The sequence below is a fragment of the Physeter macrocephalus genome, chromosome 10 (genome assembly GCF_002837175.3).
Source record: "Physeter macrocephalus isolate SW-GA chromosome 10, ASM283717v5, whole genome shotgun sequence".
In the NCBI taxonomy this organism is placed as follows: Eukaryota; Metazoa; Chordata; class Mammalia; order Artiodactyla; family Physeteridae; genus Physeter; species Physeter macrocephalus.
Genome location: NC_041223.1, coordinates 83056086 through 83076476, shown reverse-complemented (window position 1 = coordinate 83076476; position 20391 = coordinate 83056086). Strand labels below are relative to the sequence as shown.

Genomic DNA, 20391 nt, shown 5'->3' with positions numbered 1-20391 from the left:
AGAGAAAATAAGGAAACACTCCCATTTACCACTGCAACAAAAAGAATAAAATACCTAGGAATAAACCTACCTAAGGAGACAAAAGACCTGTATGCAGAAAACTATAAGTCAGTGATGAAAGAAATTAAAGATGATACCAACAGATGGAGAGATATACCATGTTCTTGGATTGGAAGAATCAACATTGTGAAAATGACTATTCTACCCAAAGCAGTCTACAGATTCAATGCAATCCCTATCAAACTATCAATGGGATTTTTCACAGAACTAGACCAAAAAATTTCACAATTTGTATGGAAACACAACAGACCCCGAATAGCCAAAGCAATCTTGAGAAAGAAATACGGAGCTGGAGGAATTAGGCTCTCAGACTTCAGACTATACTACAGAGCTACATTAATCAAGAGAGTAAGGTACTGGCACAAAAACAGAAATATAGATCAATGGAACAGGATATAAAGCCCAGAGATAAATCCACGCACATATGGTCACCTTATTTTTGATAAAGGAGGCAAGAATATACAATGAAGAAAAGATAGCCTTTTCAGTAAGTGGTGCTGGGAAAACTGGACAGCTACATGTAAAAGAATAAAATTAGAACACTCCCTAACACCATACACAAGAATAAACTAAAAATGGATTAAAGACTTAAATGTAAGGTCTGACACTATGAAACTCTTAGAGGGAAACATAGGCAGAACACTCTATGACATAAATCACAGCAAGATCCTTTTTTGACCCACCTCCTAGAGAAATGGAATTAAAAACAAAAATAAACCAATGGGACCTAATGAAACTTCAAAGCTTTTGCACAGCAAAGGAAACCATAAACAATATGAAAAGACAGCCCTTAGAATGGGAGAAAATATTTGCAAATGATGAAACTGAGAAAGGACTAATCTCCAAAATTTACAAGCCGCTCATGCAGCTCAATATCAAAAAAACAAACCTCCTAATCCAAAAATGGGCAGAAGACCTAAATAGTGATTTCTCCAAAGAAGAGATACAGATTGCCAACAAACACATAAAAGGATGCTCAACGTCACTAATCATTAGAGAAATGCAAATCAAAACAACAATGAGGTATCACCTCATACCAGTCAGAATGGCCATCATCAAAAAATCTACAAACAATAAATGCTGGAGAAGGTGTGGAGAAAAGGGAACCCTCTTGCACTGTTGGTGGGAATGTAAATTGATACAACCACTATGGACAACAGTATCTAGAGTCTGTCATACAGAGTGAAGTAAGTCAGAAAGTAAAAAACAAATAGCTAACACATATATATGGAATCGAAAAAAAAAAATGATGCTGACGAACCTAGGGGTAGGACAGGAATTAGGAGGCAGACGTAGATAATGGACTTGAGGACATGGGGAGGGGAAGCGTATGTGGGGACGATGTGAGAGTGTGGCATGGACATATATACACTACCAAATTTAAAATAGATAGCTAGTGGGAAGCAGCCGCATAGCACAGGGAGATCAGCACATAGCACATGGAGATCAGCTCAGTGCTATGTGACCACCTACAGGGGTGGGATAGGGAGGGTGGGAGGGAGATGCAAGAGGGAGGAGATGGATCAAAATTATAAGTGTAAGATCTAACACTATAAAACTCTTAGAATGAAAAATAGGAGTTGATTGTGATGTTGGACTTGGCAATAGATGTTTAGATATGACACCAAAAGCAGGAGCAATAACAATAACAAAATGGAGAAATTGGACTTTATCAAAAAGAAAACATTTTGTGCATCAAAATACACTGTGAAGAGGGTGAAAAGGCAACTCACAGTGTGACAGAAAATATTTGCAAATCATATATCTGATAAGTGTCTGGTGTCTAGTACATGTAAAGAACTCCTACAACCCAACAACAAAGGACAAAGAACCCAATTTAAAAATGGACCAAGGACTTGAATAGACATTTCTCTAACAGGGATATACGAATGACCAACATATGGAAAGATGCTCTACATCAATTGTCATTAGGGAAATGCAAATCCAATTCCCAATGAGAAAGCATTTTAGATCTACTAAGCTAGACATGATTTAAAAATGGAAAATAAGAAGTGGTGATGCATATGAGGAAAAATTGAAACACTTGTGGATTGCTGGTGGGAATGTAAAATGGGCAGCTGCTCTGGAAAAGTTTGGAAGTTCCTCAATAACTTAAACATAGATTTGCCATATGACCCAGCAGTTCCCCAAAGAATTTAAAACGTGAACATATGGTCAAACACTTGTATAAGGTTGTTCAAAGCAGCACTATTTGTAATAGCCAAAAAGTGGAAAAAACCTAAATGTCAACAACTAATGAATTGATGAAAAACTGTGTTAAATCCATACAGTGAAGTATTATTCAGTCATAAAAGGAGCAGAATACTAATACATTCTGCAACATGAATGAAGCTTGAACACATGATGCTGAATGAAAGAAGCCAGACACAAAATGCTACATATTCTGGACATATGATTTTGCTTATATGAGATACCCAGAAAAGGCAAATTTGTAGAGACAGAAAGCAGATTAGTGGTAACCAGGGGCTGGGAGAAGGGAGAGACTGCTGAATGGGTACCAGGTTTCCTTTGGGGGTGATAAAAATGTCTGGAACTATATAGCAGTAACGGTTGTACAACATTTTGAATGTACTAAATACCATTGAATTTTACTCTTAAAATGGCAAATTTTATGTGGTGTGTATTTACCACCAAAAAAGAAAACTTAGAAAAATTATATATATATATATATGTCTATCAACTATAAATTTCTAGATTCAACCTATGATTCTATTTCCACTTTAGTGTTATCTTAAACATCAAGGCTTTGGGTATCAGAAAAACTTTGGTTTTGGAACATTTATAAATGTGTAAGTGAACCTACAATTAAAAGGTCTAGCAACATCAATAACTTCCGTCTATATCAACTGGGATGTTTCCACGCAGATGTGGGGGGCGGCGGGGGGGTAGGTGTATTATTTCTTGAGATGCAAAGGGACAATGATGATGACTCATCTTGAGATGAGCACGAAGATCATATCTTGAAGAGATTTCAGAGAAAAACAAACGACATGATTAAAGGATAAGAAAGTTGAATCTGTAAGAAGAGATGAAAAGAACAGGATCAACTTGCCTAGTGGAGAATAAACTGAAAAGTGATTTAATAGCTGGAATCAAGTACTGTGTTAAACATAACCACCCGGGGAAATAAAAGAATGCCGTAGCATTTACAGGCTAGAGAAAATGCTGGATTTTGATTATCTTGTTTTCTTTCTCAGAGACATTTTAGTAAGCTACTTCAAAAATGTGGGGCTTCCCTGGTGGCACAGTGGTTGAGAGTCCACCTGCCGATGCAGGGGACGCGGGTTCGTGCCCCGGTCCGGGAGGATCCCACGTGCCGCAGAGCGGCTGGGCCCGTGAGCCATGGCCGCTGAGCCTGCGCGTCCGGAGCCTGTGCTCCGCAACGGGAGAGGCCACAACAGAGGAAGGCCCGCATACCACAAAAAAAAAAAAAAAAAAAATGTGGAAGGCCAGGTGGGGCAGGTGTGGTGGTTTTGCTGTGACAAGGAACCTCTGTGAGAGTGGCAGGAAGCAAGAGAGCTGTGCCATTCTTATCTTGTAAAGTTACAATGATTTTGATTTTTAATGGTCAAAGATAGGAAAGGGAATTATTCTCACTTTTCCCTAAATATTTACAAATACCTTTGGCGTTTTTCTTCAGGTAGGTCAGAAGGAAACTTTGGTAACCAAGAGGCAGACTAGGATCAGACAGATGGGATTGAGGCCATGCTTATAGAAGAACGAAGCTTTCTTTTAGAGTCAGAGATGATAAATACTAAAACAAAATTTAAGAAATTCTGGTTCTCTTTGGAAACCTTTAAACAGAATATATTCTAATCTATAAAAACAATTTTATTATCATTTTGCTTGACTGGAATGAATGGATTAGATGACGACTCAAATTTCATTTAAGTGAAGCCGGAGAATCATGTTTTTCTGATCGTAACTCTCTCTAAACTCACAAATTCTTAGAAACAGTAGTGCTCATGAGACACAATTTAATCCCTTAACAGTCTTACTTAATTTTATCAATTTTTGTGGATAGGTAGTGTTACTAACATAGTTCTAAGAAAGTCAGTAACATGATTATAGGTGACAACCACATTTTATCACTTAAGAAAAAAAAACATGAAACCCAACATCAGCCTGGGAAATATAGAAATGTATATATAGAATAAATATAGAAATGTATCATCAAAAGTGCAAAATTTTTGCTATATGTGGTGTACAAGCCACTAGACTGAAAAAGTCTCCAGAAGACCCACCTGATGTGCAGAATAAATTGTTCTTTCGCAGCATTGTCAACACATGGATTAAAGATAAAAGTAAATAAATTAAATGTAAATAAAGCACTCCAAAATAACATGTATTTAAAATTAGAATAAAGTCTAAATTGTCGATGTTTTGTATTATGGATTGTGTTTTTTCTTTTTTTTTTTTTTCTTTTTAGCTGTAGGATCTTAGCTCCCTGACCAGGGATTTAACGGGTGTCTTCTGCAGTGGAAGCATGGAATCCTAACCACTGGACTGCCATGAAGTTTGGGATTGACATGTACCCACTGCTGTATTTAAAATATGTAACCAACAAAAGCCTACCATAAAAAAATGAAAATAAAAGAAAATAAAGTAAAATTAGAATAAAAAGCTCTCTTTCTGACAACGCTGTATATTAGTTATCCTAAAAAAAAATGCTTCAGCTACCAAACACTTCAAATTCTGGGTTTAAAAAAATACATCATTCTAAACGCTCAGCTGAATGAGCCAGAAAGTAAAGGAAAAGTAAAAAGTAAAAAGAAAAAAGGTAAAGCAGAAAGCCAGTGAAGTAAGCAGTCACAGAAGCCATGGATGCTCTGAGCATCTTTCAACCGTCAGTGACCTAGAAGTGAGCCCCACACGTGGTGCTGGTGGCGAGGGGGATTAACTTACGAGGCAAGGCTTAGCGCATATGTAAGAGGGACATTTGGGTTAGACAGCCTGTTACAGAGCCAGAATCCCTAAAGGGCGACACCCAGGCTTACAGTGTGAGCTACGTAAATAAACTTGGCTCCCAGAGATCTGGCTCTTGGTAGAGAGGGGAAAAACTCCTTTTATGGGTTTGAAGACAAAATTCTCACTACTTATGTCTTTGAAAAAAAAAAAAGAATTTAGTTTGAAGTGATCCTGAATTGGAGGATCCTTTTCATGTTTAACAAAAACAAACAAACCAAAAACTGAAAGTAAAAGAAAAGTAAACTGAAACTTTCCAGGAAAGAGAAACATTAAATGTAGACCTCAATGGATAAAAAAGTACCAACAAAAAAGAACCCATGTTAAGAAAAAATGTACAAATTGATAAACAACAAAAGCCAACTTAGGAGAAAAAAGAAATAATGGAACTATAAAATCAAGAATCAGAGTGATTAGGCACAAAAGATAAAATGAGTTTGTTTAATATGTTTAGGGAAATAAAAATAGAAAAGTGTCCTTAAGAAATCATCACAAATGAATAGGCAGAGGTACTGCTTCTGGTAATGGTGGATTATCATGATTTGGGCTGACACTACTGCAGATCACAATTATAAGCTCTGTACAAAATGCTACTTTAAAGAGCAATTATTTGAAGGCACAGGAGTAGGATACTAGGAGGTAGAAACTTGAGGGGAATCTTTGAAAAAAGAGATCTGGGAAAGATTCCCATTTTTATGGCTTTTTTCTAGTCTACAGTGATAGGGAGTGAGAACTGAAAAAGGAAACCATTGTCTTGCTGACCTGAAGAATCAATGGATGAAGCGAGGTTCTGCCATAATGACTGAAGAGTGAGGGGGGGGTGCATGCTGGGAAGGAGGGGTCTACAGAGTGGAAGCCCTAAAGTCTACAAAATGCCATATACAAGTCCTTGGCTGAACCTGAATTATGCAAGCATGTGAGTGATTACAAGGAAACTAAAAAGCCAGACGCTGCAATTTCAGCTACTCCAGATACTTGCAGTGTGAGTCCAGCTGAGTGAACTCCCTCCTAAAACAAAAATCAACACTCTTCAGAAGCCAACAATAGAATTTAATCTCTACAACAGGTATTTCACAAAGTTCAGTATAAAATTTTTAAATTATTAGGTATGTGAAGAAATAGGAAGACGTGCTCATAGTCAAGGGAGAAAGGAGTCAATAGAAAAAGACTAATATGGTGCAGATGTTAGAATTAGAGATGACGACTTTAAAGAACTTATAATAACCTTTTTCAAGAAGGAAAAGGCAAAATAGAGCCATGAGGAATCTAGTGAACAGACAATAAATCTCCACAGAGAAATGGAAACAGAAAGAAGCAAATGCAAATTCATTACCTGAAAAGTTCAACATAGGAAAAAAAGTTCACTGTTAAGCTGAACAACATATTGGAGATGGCAGAAATAGGGTTAGTAAACTGGAAGTTAGAGCAGTAGAAATGATAATCTGAGAAACAGAGCAGAAATTAGAGGAAAAATGACCTATGCAGTAATATCACATAGCTTTAATGCACACACTAGTAGAGTCCCCAAAGAAGAGGGAGGTAATAAAGCACAAAACTCACTCTTTCTCAGACTTTCCTTGTTTTTGATGACCTTGAAAGTTTTGAGCAGCACTGATCAGGTATTTTGCGGAACGTCTCTCAACTGGGATGTGTCTGATGTTTTCCTCATGATTTGAGTGGATTTGTGTGTTCTTGAGAGGAAGACCACAGAATTAAAACATCATTTTCTTCACACCATATCAAGGGTACATGCTATAAACACGACTTATGATTGTTAATGTTGAGCTTGATTACTTGGCTGAAGCAGTGTTTATCAGATTTTCCACTGTAAAGTTATACTCCCTCATACTGTACTCTTTGAAATAAAACCATTATGCATAGCCCGCATTTAATTAAGGATTGAGAATCATGTTCCAGCTCCTGGTAAAGTGTTTGACATTCTTCTGCATGGAAGATTTGCCTCTTTTCCCCATATATTTATTTATTAAGTCACTTATTTATGTTAGCATGGACTTGTGAATATTTTATACTTTGTGTTATAATCCAATACTGTTTCATTTGTTTTGTTGTGTAAATATTCTAGCTTAGGCCGTTGGGTTTCTTTCAGTTCTCTGTGCCTCTTTGACATCCTTTTTGTGTTAGCTTCCTAGAGCTGCTGTAAGAAAGTTCTAAAAACTTGGGAGCTTGAAACTACAGACTGTATTCTCTCACAGTCTGGAAGCAAGAGGTTTGAAATTAAGGCGTTGGCATGGTCATGCTTCCTCTGAAGGCTGAAGGGAAGGATCCTCCTCGTTTCTTCCAGCTACTGATGGTTGCTGGCAATCCTTGGCATTCCTTGGCTTGTTGACTCATCACTCCCGATTTTGTCTCTGTCTTTATATAACTTTTGCTTCTCTGTGTCTCTTTGTACCTTTTGTTCTTGTAAGGACACCAGTCATTGTACTTAGGGCTCAAACTATTCCAGTATCACCTTCTCAAGTATTTTTGGATTACAAATTAGGTTACATTCTTAGGTCTTGTGTGAGCATGAATTTTAGAGGAACACTATTTAACTCATGACACCATCATCATGGTGGAATTTTTTTTTTTTTTTTGGTCATGCTGCATGGCATGCGGGATCTTAGTTCCCCAACCAGGGATCGAACCCACATCCCCTGCAGTGGAGGCATGTAGTCTTAATGACTGGACCACAGGGAAGTGCCCCTTTTTTTTTTTTTTTTTTTTTAGGATTTCCTAACATTCTGACATTATAAGATACTTCAGGATCATATGTATATTCCGTGCCCTAGTCCTGGAATCAGCAGTTTCTCCATAGGATCTTGGATCCTTTTATTGGAAAATGTAATTTCCCTAAACATAGTAAACAAGCTCATTTTATCTTTTGTGTCTAATCATTCTGATTCTTGATTTTATAGTTCCATTATTTCTTTTTTCTCCTAAGTTGGCTTTTGTTGTTTATCAATTTGTACATTTTTTCTTAACATGGGTTCTTATTTGTTGGTACTTTTTTATCCATTGAGGTCTACATTTAATGTTTCTCTTTCCTGGAAAGTTTCAGTTTACTTTTCTTTTACTTTCAGTTTTTGGTTTGTTTGTTTTTGTTAAACATGAAAAGGATCCTCCAATTCAGGATCACTTCAAACTAAATTCTTTTTTTTTTTTCAAAGACATAAGTAGTGAGAATTTTGTCTTCAAACCCACATAAGTAGTTTTTCCCCTCTCTACCAAGAGCCAGATCTCTGGGAGCCAAGTTTATTTACGTAGCTCACCCTGTAAGCCTGGTTGTCGCCCTTTAGGGATTCTGGCTCTGTAACAGGCTGTCTAACCCAAATGTCCCTCTTACACACGCGCTAAGCATTGCCTCGTAAGTTCACCCACCTCACCACCAGCACCACGTGTGGGGCTCACTCCTAGGTCAATGAGGGTTAAAAGATGCTCAGAGCATCCATGGCTTCCATGACTGTTTACTTCACTGGATTTCTGCTTTACCATTTTTTTTTTTACTTTACATAACACAATTTATGGGAAAAACAGTGTTAGGACAGTCAAAATTCATGTACCATAGCACTATATACCATAACACATAAGAGAAACATTAATTGGTACGCTCAGTGATGAATCTGTCAGCTGCAAAGGCAGTTCGGAGTGTCTGGGGGCTCTCTCTGGGGTGGGAAACTGGCCATGTGGGCACTGGCCATGCATTTGAGCCTGTGTCATTTAGAGTAGGCACAGGGGAAAATGTAACCCACCAAGGGAGTATCAGGGTGGTGTTGTCTCTAGACCCATTCCGCTTGGCAACACAAGGAAATATGTTTATATACTAACCACTGTGTGCACACGTATAAATGTTACTCTATGTAACAATTTGCCTGTATATTGAATTTTAAATGATCCTTGAACAACCCAGATTTGAACCGCACCAGTCCACTTAATATGTGGATTTTTTTCAATTAATATATTGGGAAAAATTTTTGGAGATTTCTGAAAATTGGTAAAAACTTGTAGACAAACTGTGTCACCTAGAAATATCAAAAAAATTAAGAAAATGCTAGGTATGTCATGGATGTGTAAAATATATGTAGGTACTAGTCTATTTTATTATTTACTACCATAAAATACAGACAAATCTATATAAAAAGTTAAAATTTATAAAAATGTACGCACACGAACACAGACTGAACATGGCACCATGGCACCATTCAGTCTAGAGAAATGTAGCAAATGTAAAGATGCAGTATTAAACCATAACTGCATAAAGTGAACTGTGGTACACACCGTGCTGCTGTCGTAATTTCTTGGCCTCTCCTGCTGCTGTTGTGCTGAGCTCAGGTGTTTCGAGTTTCTGCTTAAAACACCACATGATGCTCGTCATCTCAACTTGAGCAGCTCCTCTCTCCGGTAAACTGTGTATTGCTGTAAAAAGTGATCTCTAATGGTTCTTACATATTTTTCATCGTATTTAGTGCAATACTGTGAACCTTGGGTAACACCGTGGGACCATATGAAATGCTGCTAGTGATGCTGGACATGCTCCCAAGAAGCAAAGTCACGACATTACAAAAAAAAGTTGAACTGCTTGACATGGACTGTAGGTTGAGGTCTGCAGCTGCAGTTGCCACCATTTCAAAATAAATGAATTCAGCGTAGGGACCAGTGTAAAAAAAGAAAAGGAAATTCATGAAGCTGTCACTGCAGCTATGCCGGCAGGTGTGAAAAGCTTGCACTTTTTTCAAATACCTTTTTATCTCTCATTGAAAATGCAGCTTTTCTGTGAGTGCAAAATTGCTATAAGAAAGACATACCTGTAGACTCTAATATGATTTGAGAAAAAGTGTAGTCATTATATGACAACTTAAAGCAAAAGGAAGGTGAAGGAACTAAAGCTGGAGATTTAATGTCAGCAGAGGATGGTTTGATGATCTTAGGAAGAGGTTTGGTTTAAAAAATGTCAAGAGAACATGAGAAGCATCTTCTGCTGACCAAGAGGCAGCAGACGAGCTCCCAGACACATAAGAAAGTCATTGAGGAGAAAGGACATCTGCCTGACAGGTTTTAATACAGACGAAAGTGCCCTATTCTGGAAAAAAAGTGTCATAAGGACATTTATTAGTAAGGAAGAGACGCAAACACCAGGATATAAGGCAGGACGGGATAGCCTAACTCTACTGTCCTGTGAAAATGCAGTCGGGTTTATGGCCAGGACTGCCCTCATCTATAAAGGTGCTAACTCCCGAGCCTTTAAAGGAAAAGATAAATACCAGCTGCTAGTCTTTTGGCTGGACAAGTAGAGGTACTGGACAACAAGAACACTTTTTCTGGATTGGCTCCAAAACTTATGAGATGCAGAAAAAGCAGTGTGCAGAGGTAAATTTATAGCTATAAATCTCTATATTAAAAGGAAGAAAGAACTCAAATCAATAACAATTTTCTCCTGAAAGAAACTAGAAAATGAAAAGCAAATTAAACCCAAACAAACCCAAAGAAGAAAATAATAAAGATTAGAGCGGAAATAAATGAAATCGAGATAGACAAAATCAATAAAACCAAAACTTGTGTTTTTTAGAAGATCATAAAAATTAACACATCTTTAGCTAGGATGACAAAGAAAAAAGAGATCAAATTACTAAAATCAGGAATGAACTAGGGAATTTACTACTAATCTTCCAGAATAAAAGGGATGATAAGGGAATACAAGTCTATGAACAATTGTATGGCAGAAAATTAGACATCCTCGGTGGAATAGACAAATTCAAAAAGACACTAACTCTCTCTAACTCAAATGAAATAGAAAAATTGAATAAACCTACAAAAAGTAGAGAGATTGAATTAGTAATCAAAAAACTACTCACAAAGAAAACATCAGGCTGATGTCAGTACAGCTCCAGTCTTGCATGGGCTTTGGCCCTTGGTGGGTTTCACTTTCCCCTGTGCCTACTCTAAATGCCACAGGCTCACCTACATGGCCAGTGCCCACACATCAGCATTTCCCACCCCAGAGAGAGCCTCCAGCCGCTCCAAACTGCTTTTCCACCTGTCAGAGTCATCGCTGAGCACACCAATTAATGTTTCTCTTATGTGTTATGGTACATAGTGCTATGGTACATGAATTTTGATTGTCCCAACACTGCTTTTCCAATAAATTCTGTTATGTTTAGTGTGTGATTCTTCAAAACATAAGTTGTTTTGTTTTTCTGTTTTTCTTTTAAGACCATACAAATGCCTACATCTATTTCCTAGGATATTTGTGAGGGCTAAGTAAGTTGATAAATATACCCCTGGTGCATAATAAGCATTATTTAAGTTCTTAGTGTTATTAAGGATGACTTTTTTTTTCCTAATGTGATTTTTTTTTGGTTTCTTGTTTTCCACAATTGAGTATGTGTTACCCCCAAATTGTAGAAACATATCATTTCATAGCAATTGCCTTCACAAAGCTAATGAATATTTAAAATTTGATGTAGGGTAAGTTTATTACAAATAAGCCATACATAGAATCCTGGATTGAGATTTGGGGTTAATTAATAAGAGAGACCGTGTGTGAACATGGTAGGGTGAAAAATCTAAAGTGATCATCACATCAAACCCAACCTGATGTGTAGTCCTGAAGTTGACAAGTTGGGAACAGCATAAATTTTAGACGCCATCACAGAGGGAAGAAGTTTTCCTTATAGAAGAGAAGATGTTTTTGAAAATATAGGAATCACCAAAACAATTGATGTCCTATTGACAAACATGCCAGGATTGCAGTGAAAAACTATGGTGGTCATAAAGAAAACTGTCTTCAACCTTCGGAAAACTCAATAACGTGTTCGGGAGTACAGGGAATGTGTCTAAAGTATCTGTGTAGACTTTTACTTGACATTGGAAATGATAAAGAGGGGTCCAAGGATTTCAAATCTCCCATGCTGGAGAGCGGTGCAAGCCTAGTTACAGCTTTGAAGTTCAAATGTGTTGGTCTCCGAAGAGAGAGGTTCAACTCAGAAGTGCTCTGTGATCACCAAAAACTCTTGAGGCAAACATTTACAAGTCTTTTATGCTGATTAAAACATGCATGCACATGTATACACAACACACAATCAACATACAAAGGTATAGATGATCGTACCACTAAGCAGATTCAAGTCAAGGCAAAAATAGGGAGAAAGGTACCCACATCGCGGACTAGTCTCACTCTTAGCAACAACCCAGGCAGTGAAAATCCAAGGCTGGATTCAGAGTATCTACGAGTACTTTACATAATGATGTTGGAAAGCAAACCAGGAAAGTCTACCCATCACCCACTGTGAAGGAAATGTGATGGTTAGTAAAGAAAGTATGCAAGCTCACACTTGCAAAGACAAAGGAAGTGTGATGGGTTCCAATAGTTCCAGGACCGAGAGCCAAGCACTCAGGATCCTTCTAGTCTACACTCTCAAGTGGGAACTGGAGAACCAGGGGCCATGCTTACATCATCTGTTAGCATCATCCGCTCGGTTACTCTGCCATCTGAGGAATCCTCAGCTTGTGCCTCTCCCTGACCACCCTTCCCGGTTCTGCACCATGTAACCCTGAAGAAACTGAAGGCAGGGGGATGGGTTGTCGTGATAGGACAAAAATTCTGAATGCAGTCTTGCTTTTTCAATCTCCCTGCAAAGGGAAGTTTTGGCTTTGCCCACCAGTGACTCTCCATCCTCCAGTCCCTGAGAAATGATCTGAAGACGCCCGAGCAGCTTTTTGGAATCACGTGACAAAAAACAAAGTTAACAGGGAGGGGAAGATAGAGAGATAAGAAGAAAAATAGAGGGTTACAAAGATCAAGAGGTGGGCTGGGGCTGGGAAAAGAGGGAAAGGGAAAGGGATTTGGGGGGCATTTAAAGAGGGATGCTTGGAGCAGTGCAGCAGGGTGTGCAGGAGAGCACAGGGGACACATGGGATCTAAATACGGACGGTCCCTGACTTAACCACGGTTTGACTTATGATTTTTCGACTTCATGATGGTGCAACAGCGATACACATTCAGTGGAAACCATACTTTGAGTTTTGAATTTTGATCTTTTCCTGGGCCAGCGCTTGTGGTGCATACTCTCTCGTGATGCCGGGCAGCTTCCTATCGGCCACGTGATCACAGGGTAAAGACACTTAGAACCATTCTAGACCCGGACAACCATTCTGTTTTTCACTTTCAGTACGGTCTTCAATAAATTACATGAGATAGTCAACACTTCATTATAAAATGGGCTTTGCGTTAGATGATCTTTGCCCAACTGTAGGCTAACGTAGGTGTTCTGAGCACATTTAACCTAGTCTAAGCTAAGCTATGATCTTCAGTAGGTTAGGTGTATTGCACACATTTCGATTTATGATATTTTCAACTTACAATGGGTTTATCAGGATATAACCCCATAACAAGCTGAGGAAGATCTGCCTGCTACTTTAACCCTATACATCTGGATCCTTTTCATTGTCTTAGAAAAATGCGAGTAACGACTTCGAGTAAAAATTAAAATTAAATAAATATTTGCTGGCTGTTTTGAACTTTCTTTGACCAAAACATTGCTCTGAGATGGAGCCATGTGGATCTCCGGGTTCATAAGCTGGTGCTGGAGATGGGTAGTGAAGCCCTGAGCTATGTTAGTAGTTAGTGAAAACAGCGAATCCCTCCTCCAGAGAGCTCTCCATTTCTGTAGCCTCAGCTTTAACTACCTGCTGCTTCACTCAGAAAATTGCCAACTCCTGCTTTCTTCCATCTTCTTGTCTATCCATCCTCTTTCTTGTTCTATAACACGGTATTACAGGGCATCCTTGCAATTTCATGTCCAGGTTTTTCTTTTTTTTTTTTTTGCTTACCACCTCAGTGAACCTCAAGATGAGATGACTGCACTGTTTTGACAGCTCTCTGTAGCTCTCTTTGAGTCTGCCCTAGCAGCTCTTCTGGGAGAAGCTTCAGACTATGGTTTGGCTGAGTTGCAAGCAGCAGGGTTTTTAGGGCATTAGGCATATGAAGATATCAGCTTTTTTCCCAAGAACGGTCTTTTTTTTTTTTTTTTTTTTTGTGGTATGCGGGCCTCCCTCTGTTGTGGCCTCTCCCGCTGCGGAGCACAGGCTCCGGACGCGCAGGCTCAGCGGCCATGGCTCACGGGCCCAGCCGCTCCGCGGCATGTGGGATCTTCCCGGACTGGGGCACGAACCCGTGTCCCCTGCATCGGCAGGCAGACTCGCAACCACTGCGCCATCAGGGAAGCCCCCAAGGATGGTCTTTAAACTCAAAAGGACATCTGGGATTCCAAGCAAATAGGCAAAATACAAAGGTGATAAAGTAGTAGAAAACAAAATCTGTTAGAGTTAAAAAAAAAATTCCTATCAAAGTGCTGCTTTGTAAGTTTTATGGGGAGTAAGAATTTTTCTTTCAGAACATACATAGCTAAACCCTGTGAACACACTTGAAGAGCTGGAGAGCTGTCCTAGCCAGGGCTCGTCTGGGGGACACGCTTCCCAAGGGAGAGTGCAGGCTGTCATTGAAGCAGGGGACACTCTGGTCTACCTCTCACTTGACAGGACCTGACATGTCAAGAGGCAGAAGCTGAGCTGTCACCCCTGAGAGACAACCCTTTTCACACACAAACACACATGCTCGACTCCCCCGCCCACTGCTTTAGGGGTGATTTAAAGAGTTTCAAACGACTGGAAAGATAGACATTTTTCCTCACACATTTTTGTTTACATGTGATTTTGACTGATCTCAGTATAAGGTATAAAGGTCAAGAAAATTCAATGGGGGCTAAAACCCTGAAAGACATGAGGCAATCAAGTGTTCATTTAGTCAGTCAACAAATATTAATTGAGAGCCTGCAAGGTACTAGGCAGTGAGGCAGTCTTCTGGGGGCTGCAAATACAGTGATGAGTACGACACAGGTAGGCCACCCTGCCCTCTAGAAGGATACAGACCAGTGAGGGATTCAGGTAAGTAAATGGGTGAAGAGAGTACATGCTGTGTACTATAAGCCTTAAGAACAAGGTACTGAGGGAACACAAATGAGAGACCCTAAGTGAGTCAGGATAGGGGAACATGATGATAGTCAGGGAAATGTGACTCTGGAGTGGGTCAGTGTTGGGGAAAACACAATAAACTGAGGTGTCTGGTGTGCACATTACTGTGTAGTCAGGTCTCAGCGGAGATCATTACTGCAGTATATTTAATATTTTATTGTACCATCTTTCTTCACTCACACATACAAGTTTTTCAAATAAAAGCATTCTTTCATTTATTCATTCAGTACTTACTGAGTGCCTCTTAGGTGCCAGGTGCTAAGCTAACATACCAGTGATTCTGCAGTGAAAAGGGCGATTGTGATTTTCACGGGACATAGTCTCTAGGGACCCCAAACTCCGATCATGCCGATAAGCGAAGTCAGCACAGTACACTGCAGTAGAGCTGATGAAGACTCACTAACCTTGACAAAACTTTCTCTTGTCTACAGCATTAAAATTCAGATTCTGAGTCACTCACAGGCTACCAACGGGAGGCTCCAGCAAGATCAAGAGGAGTAATTGCTTCACGCTTATAATATAGAGGGGGATGCCTGTGATGCAGCTTCTGGAGGATTTTTGAGTCATGCAGTTGAACATGGGAGCGGACGGAAGATAGACATGAGTTCCGGGGCCCAGGCGAATCTGAGGCAGCACTTCTAAGCTTGGCTCTGGAGCCTTTGTTGTCAGCACTAAAGAAAGCACCCCTGTACCACTCATCCCCAGGCCCCACTCCTCTCCACTTATCTGCTGATAGTGTTACCGAACATTGCGCCTGGCAGCTCAGAGGCAAGGTCGGCGAAAAAGAAAGTTTGCTTTATTTCGGAGGCCGGCAACTTGGGGAGAGGGTGGACTCATGTCCAGAGGCCGACTCACACCCCCCCTGACAATCAGTGGTCAAGAGCTTTTAAAAGGGAGTTTCAGGGGTGCACAGGAGGAGGGAGGGGGTCACATGCAGAAAACAGCCCAGGCAGCTCTGACTGTCCTCTTGAAATTGGTCCTGCGGTGGTTGGATCAGCGTCATCTTGATTGTTTTAAGTACAGTTAATCTTCAGTTCCAGGGTCAGTTTGTTCCCTTCTCCTTGAGGCCAGTTCTTAGAATTGTGGCAGCTTGTGTCATGGCTCCAGTCTGGAAGAAGTAGTTAACTTCTTCCACCCAGTGGGGCTTTCTGTATCCATTAGATAGCTCCCAGGATATGGCTCAGCATATTCTCTGTAGCCCTTGAGAAGGCACTAAAGGTCACAGACTTTGCTTAATGACTAAACTATTATTGTTTTGTCCTGTCTGACTGTTTTCCTTTTCTTCTGCATTTTCTCACTTCTCTGATTAAGCTTATTCTTTGGCTTAAGTTTTTCTACAGACAAAAGGCAGGCAGAGGGCATGGGAGGCAAGGACCATTGGGTCCTGCTCTGTTTCTATATTATATACCTTGGGTGCTGAATCAGCTTCACTTTTCTCTCTGGCTCTAAGTTAGGTTTCCAATGAAAGAGAGAAATTCGCAAGAAAAACATAAAAAAAACAATTAAGGTGATAATGCTGCTGAGCCGCGGGAAGAAGTCCTAGAGTAAAATGGAAAGTCACCTCCAGGGGGAGGATGAGGAGAGCTTCAGACTTTGAGGGTGGAGTCGAAGGAGGGTCCCCCCCAGCTCCTGGGAATAGAGAGGAGGTATGACTCCCACAGCGTGAGGGGAGGCATTGCGTGGGAACCTACGTCCAGGAGAAGCGGAGCAGCCCCGGGACAAAGCCCACACTCTACCCCAGAGCACTGGTCCAGCCCGTGGGACACAAACAAGCTGTCAGCGACCCGAGGAACACAGCGTGGCCGCATGCAGCCTGCGCTCAGCAGCGTGACACGTGGAGACGGAGGGGCCTCAGCAGAGCCCTGGCCGGGGACACAGGGTCGCGTCCCCAGAGCCTCTCATCGTGGCCACCACGGGAGCCAGAACAGCGCTGCTGCAGAGGAAGGAAGCCCTGCGGCCGGGAGCGGAAGTGGGGAGCCTCCCTAGCTTTTGGCTGTGGCACGGGAGGTCAGCAGGTTCAACAGCAAGTAGGGCACGGCTGTGAGCTGCCGTGGGACCCTCCACGTGGGGGACAGATGGCGTGGCACTGATGCGTGCCGCTGAAAAGGCACGGCTGCCGCCCTCACTGAGGGGCAGTAATCTGGGAAACGTGGCTTATGCATGCTGTCCTGTATAAGACCCATATCAAAGAGAGGTTTTCGTTTGTTTTAGATTTCATATGTAAATGAGATTATACAGTGTTTCTCTTTCTCTGTCTGACGTGTGTCACTTAGCGTAATGCCTTTAAGGTCCATCCACGTCACAAATGGTTTCTCAGTTTTTCATGGCTGAATAAAATTTCATTGTGTGTGTGTGTATATATATGTGTATATATATATACTGCTATGACTATGGGGGTGCAGATATGTCTTAAAAATTTTTTTATTGGAGTATAGTTGATTTACACTGTTGTGTTCATTTCAGGTGTACGGCAAAGTGAATCAGTTATACATATACGTATATCCACTCTTTTTTAGATTCTTTTCCCATATAGGTCATTACAGTGTATTGAGTAGAGTTCCCTGTGCTATACAGTAGGTCCTTATTATCTATTTTATATATAGTAGTGTGTATATGTCAATTCCAATCTCCCAATTTATCCTTTCCCCCCTGGTTTTCTACAATAAGATTGTTTTCTACACCTGTGACTCTATTGCTGTTTTGTAAATAAGTTCATTTGTACCATTTTTTTAGATTCCACATATAAGCGATATAATACAATATTTGTCCTTCTCTGTCTGACTTACTTCACTCAGAAAAGAATCTAGAAAAGAGCGGATATATGTATGAGTCTAACTGATTCACTTTGCTATACGGCAGAAACTAACACAACATTGTAAATCATCTATACTCCAGTTTAAAAACAGCAGGGGAAGGAACAACAACAGCAAAAAAGAAACAAAACAAGTGGAGTGAGCACTTCCTCCACTTTCAGAGAGTTTTCTAGAAATTCTTCTATCCTTTGGTGTCAGAGTAGCATTACCCAGCCTGGGCATATATTTCCCACGCCATCTGGTGGTGGTAAACTTCTAACTGCCTCCCCCTTGTGAAGAGGAAAGAGCCAATAAGGGTTTTCATGAGCAATTGGCTTAATAGAGCATCTTGAAAAGTAGCCACACGTTCTATTAGAAAATTACATACTTTGCACAAGAGACACATTTTGGGTGAACACATAAAGCTTATAAGTAATTAAATAATCGCTCCATACTGTGTTGGCAAAAGAAATAGGTTTTTTCTAAAAATATCTAGGCGTAAAGTGAAACTTGATATAAAAATGTTGGGGGAATATGGATTGTTGTCGTGTATGTTTATGTTTGTATTTGAAAACCAAACCTTGGGTAGCTTGTAGTCCAAATGCAGCCTTTCAAGGGAGACGCATTCCTCAGGCCAGCTGCAATATCAGCGTTTTGTTAAGCAAAGGTGATGTTAAGTAAACACATATCACTTTTCCTCCCCCCAAAAAGCCCCAAATTGCTTTCTAACATTTGCTTCCATATCTCGTTCATTCTGCTTTTAATGCACTCTCATGGCTTTTTCCATTTCTTTGCAGAACTGATCACAGTGCATGGAATATTTAGAGGGTAGCATCAAAGTTTATCGGAAGCCTTTTTCATAAGAAATGAAAACATCATCTCTCCCTTATGCCCTTGTTGCTACTTCTTAAGTGTTGACTAAAATAATTTATATCCATGGTTTCTTCCACGGTTGAACAAGGGTAAATATAAATGGAGTTGGGAACATCTTTCTCCATACATTTTCATAGTTTCTCTTATTGGATACTAGCTAACTTATTCTGCTTTTCTTCTCTTAGCAGATCCCTCAGATTGAACACTTGCAAGTTGAGTAATTACCCCGTGTATATATTGACAGATCAACAGTCTCAAACAAGCAATGAACAAAGTTGCTACATATGTTCATCTCACCACAGATGCTTCCACCCACCCTCACTCTGGTTTTTTAAGTGCATCAAATATTAATAAATGCACTTGTGAATGTTCTTAACATATGTCTCTAAGGTAATCTGATTTTGTACCAAAATTCACCTCTACTAGGTTTACACAATCTTTATACAGCCAACTCTTTTGTAATAAAAAGTTCTGAGGGTGGCACAGTACTGTAAACACAGATAGCTAAAGACAGAGAAGCAAAAAGATTGATCGGCATGATTTAGACTCAACCATCTCTACTGAAAGTCTCATAGCCAAATTATTACTATTTAAGTAATTCATAGTTGGGGCCAAGATCGCAGTGGTATGGGATGCTGACTCAGATGGTGCTGGCGCTGCATATCTGATAAACAGTCAGCCAAATCCACTGCCATCAACAGAAAGGCCAATGTTAATTGAGTCAAGTTAGGACCTGCAGAAAACTCACGGCGGGCATGCAAAGCAGCAGGCTTTCCTGCATTTGGAATGGGGAAGTGATTTTCCCCAGTGATGCTCTATATGGTGATGCTTCCTCTGGGAAACACAATGAACCCATTTTACTGAGCAAGGTCAGCCCACTATGTCCAGATCACTGTGGCTACGACGAAAGTAAAGTGAGGCTTCAAGCGAATAATTTGTGGTAAGAAATGTGGCAGTTGTAAAAGCTCCAAGGTTGGAAGCCAGAGACTTGATTTGGGGGCCCAGTTTCATATTTAGTAGCTCGGGGATCTTCTCTGGACCCGTGTCCAGGATACAGTTGCCTGCCCTGTCTGACCCACAGGTGATTGTGCGGGTCAGAAGAGAAGTCACATCATTGGAGATTTAGGCTCCCCTCCTATGTGGTGGGTAAGGTGATGCTTTGCCCGCATTACACTAGAATCACTGAACTAGACCAAGCTGGTTCTTGATAAGTGGTGCATTTCACCTACTAGTTTAAGGGTTCCTCGGTGACGCTCCATTTATTTTATCTTCTGTCCTGGTGCTGTTCAAGGTTACACGTAACGGAGATTGCATGGTAAGGGGGAAAGCCTGGGATTTAGAGCCCGAGGGTCCAGCTTAAACCCCTAGTCTGTGACTCAGGGGTTAAGTCTTATCCATTTTGTGATTCACGCCTCACATCAACCTGCTTATCATCCTCGGTTTCTGAATGAGGAAACAGAAACTTACAGAGTTTATATGACTTGCTGAGTTAACCGGTATTGCAACCAGGTAATAATTTGAACCCACAGGGTCTGATTCTATGATCCGTGCTATGATCTGCCATCCTCCCTGAAGATGGGGATCATAAGTAATAGGGAGGGGCTGCAGAGCAGAGGTCAGCACCCCGAGACACACTCAGGGGTTCATCTGAGAC

At 40.4% G+C, this 20391-nt stretch overlaps 1 protein-coding gene across 9 annotated transcripts in view; it reads left to right on the top strand.

The window, feature by feature from the left end:
- LOC102992272 (translation initiation factor IF-2-like) overlaps window positions 1–19047 on the top strand; it is a 111815-nt gene extending 92768 nt beyond the window's left edge. For 3 of the 9 annotated variants that reach the window (XR_008618415.1, XR_008618411.1, XM_028494697.1), the window contains one exon: window positions 18923–19047. The gene's annotated coding sequence lies outside the window, so the exon portion shown is untranslated. Of the gene's footprint in view, window positions 1–4510; window positions 4648–18661; window positions 18827–18922 lie in introns of those variants that run through there. The other 6 variants (XR_008618414.1, XM_028494698.1, XR_008618410.1 and 3 more) reach the window with 4 other exon arrangements.
- The last annotated feature ends 1344 nt before the right edge of the window (window positions 19048–20391 follow it).